This window comes from Equus asinus, unplaced genomic scaffold (assembly GCF_041296235.1).
Source record: "Equus asinus isolate D_3611 breed Donkey unplaced genomic scaffold, EquAss-T2T_v2 contig_158, whole genome shotgun sequence".
Classification (NCBI taxonomy): Eukaryota; Metazoa; Chordata; class Mammalia; order Perissodactyla; family Equidae; genus Equus; species Equus asinus.
In genome coordinates this window covers 1-11,988 of record NW_027224803.1, presented here as the reverse complement: position 1 = coordinate 11,988, position 11,988 = coordinate 1, and the positions used below count along the sequence as shown (strand labels likewise).

General features: G+C 53.1%; 1 long non-coding RNA gene across 2 annotated transcripts; it reads right to left on the bottom strand.

Annotated features, from left to right (window-relative positions):
- Positions 1-4,987, bottom strand: LOC139043099 (uncharacterized). Of its 2 annotated transcripts, none has more exons than XR_011500180.1 (3): positions 2,317-4,987; positions 793-1,027; positions 1-505 (listed from the first exon to the last, which is right to left on the bottom strand). It is a non-coding gene; the product is annotated as an uncharacterized lncRNA (long non-coding RNA). The 2 variants fall into 2 exon arrangements; XR_011500179.1 differs by having other exon boundaries at positions 59-509; positions 2,317-2,682.
- Positions 4,988-11,988: the final 7,001 nt, after the last annotated feature.

Sequence of the window (11,988 nt, the reverse complement as noted above, 5' to 3'; positions counted from 1 at the left end):
GTCTTCACTCAAAGTTTTATTGGAGTTTGGAAGATTTTATTTTTTGTCTTTCCTTTTTCTCCCCAAAGCCCCCCGGTACGTAGTTGTGTGTTCTTCGCGGTGGGTCCTTCTAGCGGTGGTATGTGGGACGCCGCCTCAGCGTGGTTTGATGAGCAGTGCCGTGTCCGCGCCCGGGATCCGAACGAACCGATGAAACACTGGGCTGCCTGCAGCGGAGCGCGCGAACTTAACCACTCGGCCACGGGGCCAGCCCCTTACTGGATTTTCAAAACAACTCCGGGGGCCGGCCCGGTGGCGCGGCGGTGAAGTTCGCACGTTCTGCTCCGCCGGCCCCGGGTTCGCCGGTCCGGATCCCGGGCACAGGACCCGGCACCGCTTGGCGAGCCACGCTGTGGCAGGCGTCCCACCTGGAAAGTAGAGGGGGATGGGCACGGATGTCAGCTCAGGGCCAGTCTTCCTCGGCCGACAGAGGAGGATTGGTGGCAGATGTTCGCTCAGGGCTCATCTTCCTCAAAAATAAAATAATAAATCGATTCGATAAAATGTCAAATAACACAACCGCGGGATCACGCTTAGAGTCACCCTTGGCCCGATGATGCCACTCCCCACCCCCCCCACCCCCCTGCCCCCCACCATTTGGAGGTGCCGTCAGTGGGATTCGTTCCTGTTTGTCCATCTTTCTTCCTCTTTTTTTTTTTTTTTTTAAAGACTGGCACCCGAGCTCATTGCCAATCTTTTCTTTTCTTTTTATTCCTCCTCCTTCTTCTTCTTCTCCCCAGAGCACCCCAGTACCTAGTTCTATATTCTCTTTGAGGGTCCCTCTGGTTCTGCCGTGTGGGACGCCACCTCAGCGTGGTTTGATGAGCGGTGCCGTGTCCGAGCCCAGGATCCGAACCTTCCAAGCCCCGGGCCGCTGAAGCGGAGCGTGCAAACTCAACTGCTCGGCCACGGGGTCAGCCCCTTCCTTCCTTCCTTCCTTCCTTCCTAAGGAGGAGGAGGCAGGCACTGTGTGAAGTCGCCAGTGAGTCTGTGGAAAGAGACGGAGGATTTCCCATGGGAAGCCGGGGCGGGGGACACGGACCGATGTCGTGCGAACTTGAAGGTGAAAGATCAAAAAACCCACACACGCCTAGAGCGGCGGGTTGCCCGTTAGGAGTTTGCTTGCCGGGCCCATAACGCAGGGCTCATCGATGAGCCAAACCGTCCGTGATCCTCAAGCAGTCTAGTAGGGTTAGAGAAAGGAGGGGGGCACTCTTTCTGCCCCAGATGAGGCGAGTTTCTCAGACAGCCACCCTGCCCCAACATCTTCCCTCCCTGCCTCCCGGCCCTTGGTGGACTGCGGCCTAAGGGTGGGGGAATTGAAGAAAGCCGTTCAATGGGAAAAAGCCCGAGGCCATGGGAGAGAGCTTCCTGCACTTGAATGAAGCCCTGACGCCAGGCCCATCGGAATGAATGGGCCTGACCTCCCCACCCCCCCCCCCCCCCCCCCCCTCCCAGGCTGGCGACTCGGCAGTGGAAGGCTAGGGGTTTCTTCCGAAATGGTGAACCGGCCCCCTTGTCCACAGGAAAACCACACACGGGTACAGCCTAGGCCGGATCTCAGGCCAAGTCGTCAGGGTGGCAAGATGATGGCGGATGAGAGGAAACTTGTTCTGGGACCGCACCGCCCCCCCCCCCATCGCCTCTCTGGCTGAGAAGAGGGCTGGGGAGCGGTGAGGGTCAGGGGGAGAGTGGGGGCGGGGCCGGGACAGGGACCACCGGGCAGTAGGACGGGAGTAGCCCTGAGGCCTGCCTGCCTGCTTCCTTCCCTGCCGGCGCAGGGCTGAGAGAGGCACGGGGCACGCTGGCTCCTGCCCCTTCACTCATTCGGGAAGCCTCCTGTTGTTGCTCCTGAGGTGCCGGCTGCGGTGACAGACAGAGCAAAACTCCTCTCTCTGTCTATTTCTTCAAAGGCCCGAGTCTGAGCTACGACAGATTCCCCTGTGGCTCAACCCGCAACCTCCCATCCTGCCAGACCAGACCCCTTGTCTAAAAACCTCCACTGGAGGAGCTCTTCCACCTGACTCGGAAAGGAAACACCAGCCCCGCCTCAGCCTCACACCCACCACCACCACCACCACCCGCCCCCCCCCCGCCCCACTCTCCTCCGGACCCAGATACCTAACAGAGGGAACAAAAATCCAAAAATCCTGCTGCTCTCCTTCTACCACCTCCACTTCAGAAGAGTCAGTCTCCCCCGAACACCTCAGACTCTGTGACTTCCCGCGGCCTCCCTTTCCCCGTCCCCATTCTCTCCCCGGACGGGCCCCATCTTACACTTGAACGACAGCTCCACCGCTCGGGGCAGCTGGACACGATGTCCCAAAGTGGCCCGGACGGTAGCCTGGTCGATTCCAAAGGACCCACGCACGCAGTCGGCCATAAACGTGGTGTGGAGATCGTGGACGTTTGCGGGCCTCTGATCAAATCACTGCTCCGGGGACCCCGGCGTCTAGGACCCGTCTTCTCCGTGTTCTTCACACCGTTGCTCCTGGGCCGGTTATTCTCTTCCCTCTCACTGACCTTAACGTTTTGTCTCTGCCATTGAATTTTGACTGTGCGAATGTGACTTGCCGCTGTAGGGCTGCGTGGATCTCTCAGGCATCCTGCTGTGCCGTGCGGGGGGGGGGGGGGAATCCTTGGTGGGTGGGTCGATAGACGTCCCTTTGGTTGTGCCCTGGAGGGGAGAGACAGAGGGGACGACTCAATCCACCACGAACGCTGATGTCGCTCCGATAAACCTGTAGCGGTGATTCTAGTTTATGGCCCGTGTCCTGAAAATAACTTCCCGAAGGGCCAGCCCGGCGGCACAGCGGTTAAGTTCGCACGTTCCGTTTTGTCAGCCAGGGGTTCGCAGGTTCGGATCCAGGGTGCGGACGTGGCGCCGCTTGGCGAGCCACGCTGTGGTCAGCGTCCCGCCTATCAAGGGGAGGGGGATGGGCACGGATGTTAGCTCGGGATCACTCTCCCGGGGCAAAAAGAGGAGAATTGGCAGCAGGTGTCAGCTCGGGGCTCGTCTTCCTCGAAAAATAAATTAATTAAATTAATAAAAACAACTTCCCAAACCTCTCTGATAACTTGAAGCTTTGAAGTTTTGCGAGGTGAAATCAGGTGATAAAAAAGTCCACGGACAGGGGCGGCCCCGTGGCCGAGTGGTTAAGTTCACAAGCTCCCCTTCGGCGGCCCAGGGTTTTGCCGGTTCAGATCCCGGGCACGGCACGGACACGGCACCGCTCGTCGGGCCGTGTGGAGGCGGCGTCCCACATGCCACAACTGGAAGGGCCCTCAACTAAGATAGACAACTATGTCATGGGGGGGATTGGGGGAGAAAAATCGGGAGGGGGGAAAAAAAAAACAAAAACGGAAGATTGGCAACAGGCGTTAGCTCTGTGAGGGCCGATCTTCCTCACCCAAAAACTAAAGTGAGATGAAATCAAATAAAGCGAAGGAAAAGATAAACCTATGAAATCCCATGTTTCTAAAAGTGGCCAAGTGTTTAGACATTGGCCAAGCGACGGAATGCTCATGGGAAGGACAGTTCCTAATTGCTGGCTTCTTAGTTTTCACCAAAATTAAGGTTCGTGAGGGTTAAAAAATCTACTTAACAAATGCGATGAAAGCCACTAGGCCGGCCCGGTGGCGCGCTGGTTAAGTGTGCCTGTTCCGCTTCGCCGGCCCGGGGTTCGCCAGTTCGGATCCCGGGGGTGGACGTGGCACCGCTGGGCGAGCCACGTGGTGGTAGGCGTCCCACATATGAAATAGAGGAAGATGGGCACGGAGGTGAGCTCAGGGCCAGCCTTCCTCGGCAAAAAGAGGAGGATTGGCAGCAGTTAGCTCAGGGCTCATCGTCCTCAAAACAAAACAAAACAAAACAAAAAGCCACTAAAAGTGAATATGGGAAACATCTTTGTGTTCAAGGAAAGTGAGATGGCTGCCTTCAGGCAAGAGGGCCTAAAAAGTAAAGATCGTTTTGTCTGTGAAAAGGTGATCAAAGTTTCACGGGGAAAATAATCTGAGAAAAAGGCCTGTTCGTGGTCAAGTGGCCTAAAATTGGAACGAGTGGACAGATAGAAATGGCGAGCGATAGGATCTATGGGAGTCTATGAGGAAGCCATTGGGTGTCGGCCTAATTCGGCCTGACAGTGTTTTTCGAAAAGGGCCTGACGTGGCCGTCGAGCACGCATCGCATCGTAGATCCGCTTTACACATTTCCTACGGCAAGAACCAATGCCCTTAAGGGAAAGGAGCAGCTTCCCCGTGCTCGGGCCTTTCCTTAAGGAGAGGCATCTTTCCTTAGGCTAGGAGCGGATGGTTGCGCTCACCTTTGACCATCCGGCTCCCCTGTGACCACCCAGGCCCAGACAACAGACCTGCCACCCAGCAGTGTCTGTCGATCGCTGTGCCGACAGAGCAGTCTCGCGACTATCATCCAAGGGACCTTTCGATCCTATGTGAAACGTCCTCTCTGGGGGTCTAGAAGCACTCTGTACACCCCACTTCCCGGGCACCCTCTCTTCCTTCGGGAAGAAAGGCCCCGGGCCACAGTCCTCACATTTTAGCTCAGAATAAACGCACCCCGATTTTCACGGATAGATTGGTTCCGGATTATTTCCGTCGACAGAATGGAATCAAGTCAATGAGTTTCAAGATCGGAGGGAAGCTGATGCAAAATCAGAATTTGTTTTTCTCACTCCCGAAAGGATACTTTTCTCTAACTTCTAGTCTCCTCCTGATAAAGACATTGGAAAAGGTTTCTCTTGACCTCTGAGGGAATCGACACCAAAGACAGAGATCCTCCATTTTGTCAGAATGATTTCCTAGGCCTCCAATGGAGGAGGCCTCCCTCGGACGGGAGCTCAGCTTTTGTTTTGCAACAGTTTTCCTCTCTCTGCTTGCCTTTAACATCTCCTTTCCCGTTCTTCTTTTTTGGAAGGGAAATACGTGCACCGCTGGGGAAAAAAAAAAAAAAAAGAATTTTCTAAATGACCAAAGAAGATCTACGACTGTTGTTATTTTGGTTTCACGGAGCAGTTCCACGTCCACATTTACTCCATTTTAAACACCCACACACACTCACAGCACGGCGCTGTGAGGATGTCCCGGGGAACTCGATTTGTGGAGGGAATGGCTGTGAGGTCTCTGCCCCCCAACCCCCACCATTTGGGTGCTTCTGCTTGTTGATGAGGACGGGAAGCCCTGCTGAAATCCATATTCTTATCACCACACGTGCATCTGCACCCATGCTCCCCCCCGTGTGTCGTCTTTGGGCTTTGCTGTGGCCCCGTGCGGAGGGAGACCTGTTTTGTGTTGTAAACTTTTCCGCGGCCAAGCGGCTCGGTCCTTTCCTCTACGACTTGTGGGCTCTGTCTGTCCGTCTGCCTTAGAGAGACCCTCTGGGCCGGAAGTGACAGGCTGCACACAATTCCTGACAGACTGCGGACAATTCCTCCGTCGTCACGGTCCTTCTCTGATGACGTGCATGGTTTCGGTTTGACAGCGACCCCCACCCCCCACCCCGCCGTGATTTTCTAAGTCCTCCCGGGAGCCCGGGAAGTGCTCGGGCCGCTCCGGGAAGCGGGGGCCGGCAGCCCCGGCCTGCCCCGTGGCATCTCCGGGGACTTTTCCACCTCTGTCCGCGTCAGCCAGCCGGCAGCCCCGCGCCCGGCCCGGCCCAGAAGTCACGTGGGGAGTCTGTCCCCTTCCTGGCAAGCCCACCCACCCCACCCCCCTCCCCGCCGATTTTCCAACACCTCCTTCTGCGCCCAGGGTTGCCCTGTGCTGCCTGGGAGCTCCGAGGTGGACACCCTGGGGCCTCACGTGGTGACCTCCCGCCCGCCCCAAGCGGGCCCAGAGAGAAAGAGAGAGAGAGAGAGAGACAGAGAGAGACAGAGACAGAGACAGAGACAGAGAGAGACAGAGACAGAGACAGAGACAGAGACAGAGACAGAGAGAGACCTGACCCGGCGGTGGGCTCAGGCTGTGCACTCTCGCTGGCTGGTGACCCGGTTCCCTCCCGCTGACCCCTCCGCGCCGGTCGTTGGGCGCCATCTGGCGGCCGCTTTTACAGAGTGGCCCTCCTCCGGAGCCCCGGCGACATGAGCAAGGGATGGGACTCGCAGGACGTCTGTGTGGTTTCCAGTGTGGGGCTGTGTGGAACAGAGCTGCTAAGAACATTCATGCCCCGGATTCTGTGTGAATGAACAGGAACGTGGCCGCAGCCCCCACCCCGCCCCCCGCCCCAGCCCCCGGGAGTGGTGGGAGTGGTGCCCTCCAGACCACCCTCGGGTTGGATGCCTCCCTCCCTGGAAGGACTCACGGGACTCCACAAAAGCTGACTTCCTGGAGGTCCAGCGGAGACCCCCAAGGCCCAAGGCCCCCCCCCCCCACCCACCCACCACAGATCACTGTGGAAGCCTTAATGACCCAAGGCTCCAGCTACATACAGACGCTCTTAGGAGGCAAGATACACCAAAGGCTTATGTAGGTTGCCACTTTCGGTGGTTGTTTCCGCGGCGTGTCAGTTTTGGAACCCGCCACGCCCTTTTTCACAGAGGCCATACCGTTTCCCTTCACCACCAGTGAGGCGTGAGTGACTGACTTGGCTTCTCCGCGACCTGACTAGCAGTTTGATCCTGTTCCGGTATTTGGAAGAAGGCAGTCTCACCCATGTGTCCCCACAATGTCTCCCTCTAATTTTCTCACTTGCTTTTCCAGGGAACAGCTCACATCTTTTCATGCGCTTATCGGTCATCCATGCGTACCTCCTCCACCCCAGGTGAAAGTGCCTGCTCTGTCTATTGGTCTTCCATTCTTTTTGTATTTTTCAGTGTTGATTTCCCCCGGGTCTCCACTCCATTGTGGGTTTTGTTTTTTGTTTTTTGTTTTTTGTTTTTTTTTTTTGCTTAAAGATTGTCACCTGAGCTAGGCACTGTTGCGCTGCTTCCTCAGTTTCAGAGGGTACCTTTTTCAGGGTTGCTTTTTGACCGGGTCTCCTCGCCATTGTATTTTTTTATTTTATTTTTTTTGCTTAAAGATTGCCACCTGAGCTAGCCTCTGTTGCCCATCTTCTTCGGTTTCAGAGGGTAGATTTCTCAGTGTTGCTTTTTCGCCAGCTCTCCACGCCCTTGCGTCTTTTTTTTTTCTGCTTGAAGGCTGCAACCTGAGCTAGCTTCTTTTGCCCATGTTCGTCAGTTTCAGAGGGTGGATTTCTCCGTGTTGCTTTTTCCCCAGGTCTCCACACCCTTGTGTGTTTCTTTGGCTTAACGATTGCCACCTGAGGTAGCCTCTGTTGCCCATCTTCGTCCGTTTCAGAGGGTGGATTTCTCAGTGTTGCCTTTTCCCCAGCTCCCCACGCCCTTGTGTGTTTCTTTTGCTTAAAGATTGTCACCTGAGCTAGGCACTGTTGCCCTGCTTCCTCAGTTTCAGAGGGTACCTTTTTCAGGGTTGCTTTTTGACCGGGTCTCCTCGCCATTGTATTTTTTTATTTTATTCTTTTTGCTTAAAGATTGCCACCTGAGCTAGCCTCTGTTGCGCTTCTTTCTCAGTTCTAGAGGGTAGATTTCTCCGTGTTGCTTTTTCCCCAGGTCTCCACGCACTTCCTTTTATTTTTCCTTAAAAATTGCCACCTGAGCTAGCCTCTGTTGTCCATCTTCGTCGGTTTCAGAGGGTAGATTTCTCACTGTTGCTTTTTTGCCAGGTCTGCACGCCCTTGTGTTTTTCTTCTGCTTAAAGGTTGCAACCTGAGCTAGCTTCTTTTGCCCATGTTCCTCAGTTTCAGAGGGTGGATTTCTCCGTGTTGCTTTTTCCCCAGGCCTCCACGCCCTTGTGTGTTTCTTTTGCTTAACGATTGCCACCTGAGCTAGCCTCTGTTGCCCATCTTCGTCCTTTTCAGAGGGTGGATTTCTCAGTGTTGCCTTTTCCCCAGCTCCCCACGCCCTTGTGTGTTTCTTTTGCTTAAAGATTGCCACCTGAAGCCAGCCTCTCTTGCCCATCTTCCTCAGTTTCAGAGGGTAGATATTTCAGGGTTGCTTTTTCCCCAGGGCTCCACGCCTTTGTGCTTTGTTTTTGCTTAAGGATTGCCACCTGAGGTAGCCTCTCTTGCCCATCTTCCTCAGTTTCAGAGGGTGGATTTCTCCGTGTTGCTGTTTCCCCAGGTCTCCACGCCCTTGTGTGTTTCTTTTGCTTAAAGATTGCCACCTGAGCTAGCCTCTGTTGCCCATCTTCGTCCGTTTCAGAGGCTGGATTTCTCAGTGTTGCCTTTTCGCCAGCTCCCCACGCCCTTGTGTGTTTCTTTTGCTTAAAGATTGTCACCTGAGCTAGGCACTGTTGCCCTGCTTCCTCAGTTTCAGAGGGTACCTTTTTCAGGGTTGCTTTTTGACCGGGTCTCCTCGCCATTGTATTTTTTTATTTTATTTTTTTTGCTTAAAGATTGCCACCTGAGCTAGCCTCTGTTGCGCTTCTTTCTCAGTTCTAGAGGGTAGATTTCTCCGTGTTGCTTTTTCCCCAGGTCTCCACGCACTTCCTTTTATTTTTCCTTAAAAATTGCCACCTGAGCTAGCCTCTGTTGTCCATCTTCGTCGGTTTCAGAGGGTAGATTTCTCACTGTTGCTTTTTTGCCAGGTCTGCACGCCCTTGTGTTTTTCTTCTGCTTAAAGGTTGCAACCTGAGCTAGCTTCTTTTGCCCATGTTCCTCAGTTTCAGAGGGTGGATTTCTCCGTGTTGCTTTTTCCCCAGGCCTCCACGCCCTTGTGTGTTTCTTTTGCTTAACGATTGCCACCTGAGGTAGCCTCTGTTGCCCATCTTCGTCCGTTTCAGAGGGTGGATTTCTCAGTGTTGCCTTTTCCCCAGCTCCCCACGCCCTTGTGTGTTTCTTTTGCTTAAAGATTGCCACCTGAAGCCAGCCTCTCTTGCCCATCTTCCTCAGTTTCAGAGGGTAGATATTTCAGGGTTGCTTTTTCCCCAGGTCCCCACGCCTTTGTGTTTTGTTTTTGCTTAACGATTGCCACCTGAGCTAGCCTCTCTTGCCCATGTTCCTCAGTTTCAGAGGGTAGATATTTCAGGGTTGCTTTGTCCCCAGGGCTCCACGCCTTTGTGCTTTGTTTTTGCTTAAGGATTGCCACCTGAGGTAGCCTCTCTTGCCCATCTTCCTCAGTTTCAGAGGGTGGATTTCTCCGTGTTGCTTTTTCCCCAGGTCTCCACGCCCCTGTGTGTTTCTTTTGCTTAAAGATTGCCACCTGAGCTAGCCTCTGTTGCCCATCTTCGTCCGTTTCAGAGGCTGGATTTCTCAGTGTTGCCTTTTCGCCAGCTCCCCACGCCCTTGTGTGTTTCTTTTGCTTAAAGATTGTCACCTGAGCTAGGCACTGTTGCCCTGCTTCCTCAGTTTCAGAGGGTACCTTTTTCAGGGTTGCTTTTTCACCGGGTCTCCTCGCCATTGTATTTTTTTATCTTATTTTTTTTGCTTAAAGATTGCCACCTGAGCTAGCCTCTGTTGCGCTTCTTTCTCAGTTCTAGAGGGTAGATTTCTCCGTGTTGCTTTTTCCCCAGGTCTCCACGCACTTCCTTTTATTTTTCCTTAAAAATTGCCACCTGAGCTAGCCTCTGTTGTCCATCTTCGTCGGTTTCAGAGGGTAGATTTCTCACTGTTGCTTTTTTGCCAGGTCTGCACGCCCTTGTGTTTTTCTTCTGCTTAAAGGTTGCAACCTGAGCTAGCTTCTTTTGCCCATGTCCCTCAGTTTCAGAGGGTGGATTTCTCCGTGTTGCTTTTTCCCCAGGCCTCCACGCCCTTGTGTGTTTCTTTTGCTTAACGATTGCCACCTGAGGTAGCCTCTGTTGCCCATCTTCGTCCGTTTCAGAGGGTGGATTTCTCAGTGTTGCCTTTTCCCCAGCTCCCCACGCCCTTGTGTGTTTCTTTTGCTTAAAGATTGCCACCTGAAGCCAGCCTCTCTTGCCCATCTTCCTCAGTTTCAGAGGGTAGATATTTCAGGGTTGCTTTTTCCCCAGGTCTCCACGCCTTTGTGTTTTGTTTTTGCTTAACGATTGCCACCTGAGCTAGCCTCTCTTGCCCATGTTCCTCAGTTTCAGAGGGTAGATATTTCAGGGTTGCTTTGTCCCCAGGGCTCCACGCCTTTGTGCTTTGTTTTTGCTTAAGGATTGCCACCTGAGGTAGCCTCTCTTGCCCATCTTCCTCAGTTTCAGAGGGTGGATTTCTCCGTGTTGCTTTTTCCCCAGGTCTCCACGCCCTTGTGTGTTTCTTTTGCTTAAAGATTGCCACCTGAGCTAGCCTCTGTTGCCCATCTTCGTCCGTTTCAGAGGCTGGATTTCTCAGTGTTGCCTTTTCGCCAGCTCCCCACGCCCTTGTGTGTTTCTTTTGCTTAAAGATTGTCACCTGAGCTAGGCACTGTTGCCCTGCTTCCTCAGTTTCAGAGGGTACCTTTTTCAGGGTTGCTTTTTAACCGGGTCTCCTCGCCATTGTATTTTTTTATCTTATTTTTTTTGCTTAAAGATTGCCACCTGAGCTAGCCTCTGTTGCCCATCTTCGTCCGTTTCAGAGGCTGGATTTCTCAGTGTTGCCTTTTCGCCAGCTCCCCACGCCCTTGTGTGTTTCTTTTGCTTAAAGATTGTCACCTGAGCTAGGCACTGTTGCCCTGTTTCCTCAGTTTCAGAGGGTACCTTTTTCAGGGTTGCTTTTTGACCGGGTCTCCTCGCCATTGTTTTTTTTTATTTTATTTTTTTTGCTTAAAGATTGCCACCTGAGCTAGCCTCTGTTGCGCTTCTTTCTCAGTTCTAGAGGGTAGATTTCTCCGTGTTGCTTTTTCCCCAGGTCTCCACGCACTTCCTTTTATTTTTCCTTAAAAATTGCCACCTGAGCTAGCCTCTGTTGTCCATCTTCGTCGGTTTCAGAGGGTAGATTTCTCACTGTTGCTTTTTTGCCAGGTCTGCACGCCCTTGTGTTTTTTTTCTGCTTAAAGGTTGCAACCTGAGCTAGCTTCTTTTGCCCATGTTCCTCAGTTTCAGAGGGTGGATTTCTCCGTGTTGCTTTTTCCCCAGGCCTCCACGCCCTTGTGTGTTTCTTTTGCTTAACGATTGCCACCTGAGGTAGCCTCTGTAGCCCATCTTCGTCCCTTTCAGAGGGTGGATTTCTCAGTGTTGCCTTTTCCCCAGCTCCCCACGCCCTTGTGTGTTTCTTTTGCTTAAAGATTGCCACCTGAAGCCAGCCTCTCTTGCCCATCTTCCTCAGTTTCAGAGGGTAGATATTTCAGGGTTGCTTTTTCCCCAGGTCCCCACGCCTTTGTGTTTTGTTTTTGCTTAACGATTGCCACCTGAGCTAGCCTCTCTTGCCCATGTTCCTCAGTTTCAGAGGGTAGATATTTCAGGGTTGCTTTGTCCCCAGGGCTCCACGCCTTTGTGCTTTGTTTTTGCTTAAGGATTGCCACCTGAGGTAGCCTCTCTTGCCCATCTTCCTCAGTTTCAGAGGGTGGATTTCTCCGTGTTGCTTTTTCCCCAGGTCTCCACGCCCTTGTGTGTTTCTTTTGCTTAAAGATTGCCACCTGAGCTAGCCTCTGTTGCCCATCTTCGTCCGTTTCAGAGGCTGGATTTCTCAGTGTTGCCTTTTCGCCAGCTCCCCACGCCCTTGTGTGTTTCTTTTGCTTAAAGATTGTCACCTGAGCTAGGCACTGTTGCCCTGCTTCCTCAGTTTCAGAGGGTACCTTTTTCAGGGTTGCTTTTTGACCGGGTCTCCTCGCCATTGTATTTTTTTATTTTATTTTTTTTGCTTAAAGATTGCCACCTGAGCTAGCCTCTGTTGCGCTTCTTTCTCAGTTCTAGAGGGTAGATTTCTCCGTGTTGCTTTTTCCCCAGGTCTCCACGCACTTCCTTTTATTTTTCCTTAAAAATTGCCACCTGAGCTAGCCTCTGTTGTCCATCTTCGTCGGTTTCAGAGGGTAGATTTCT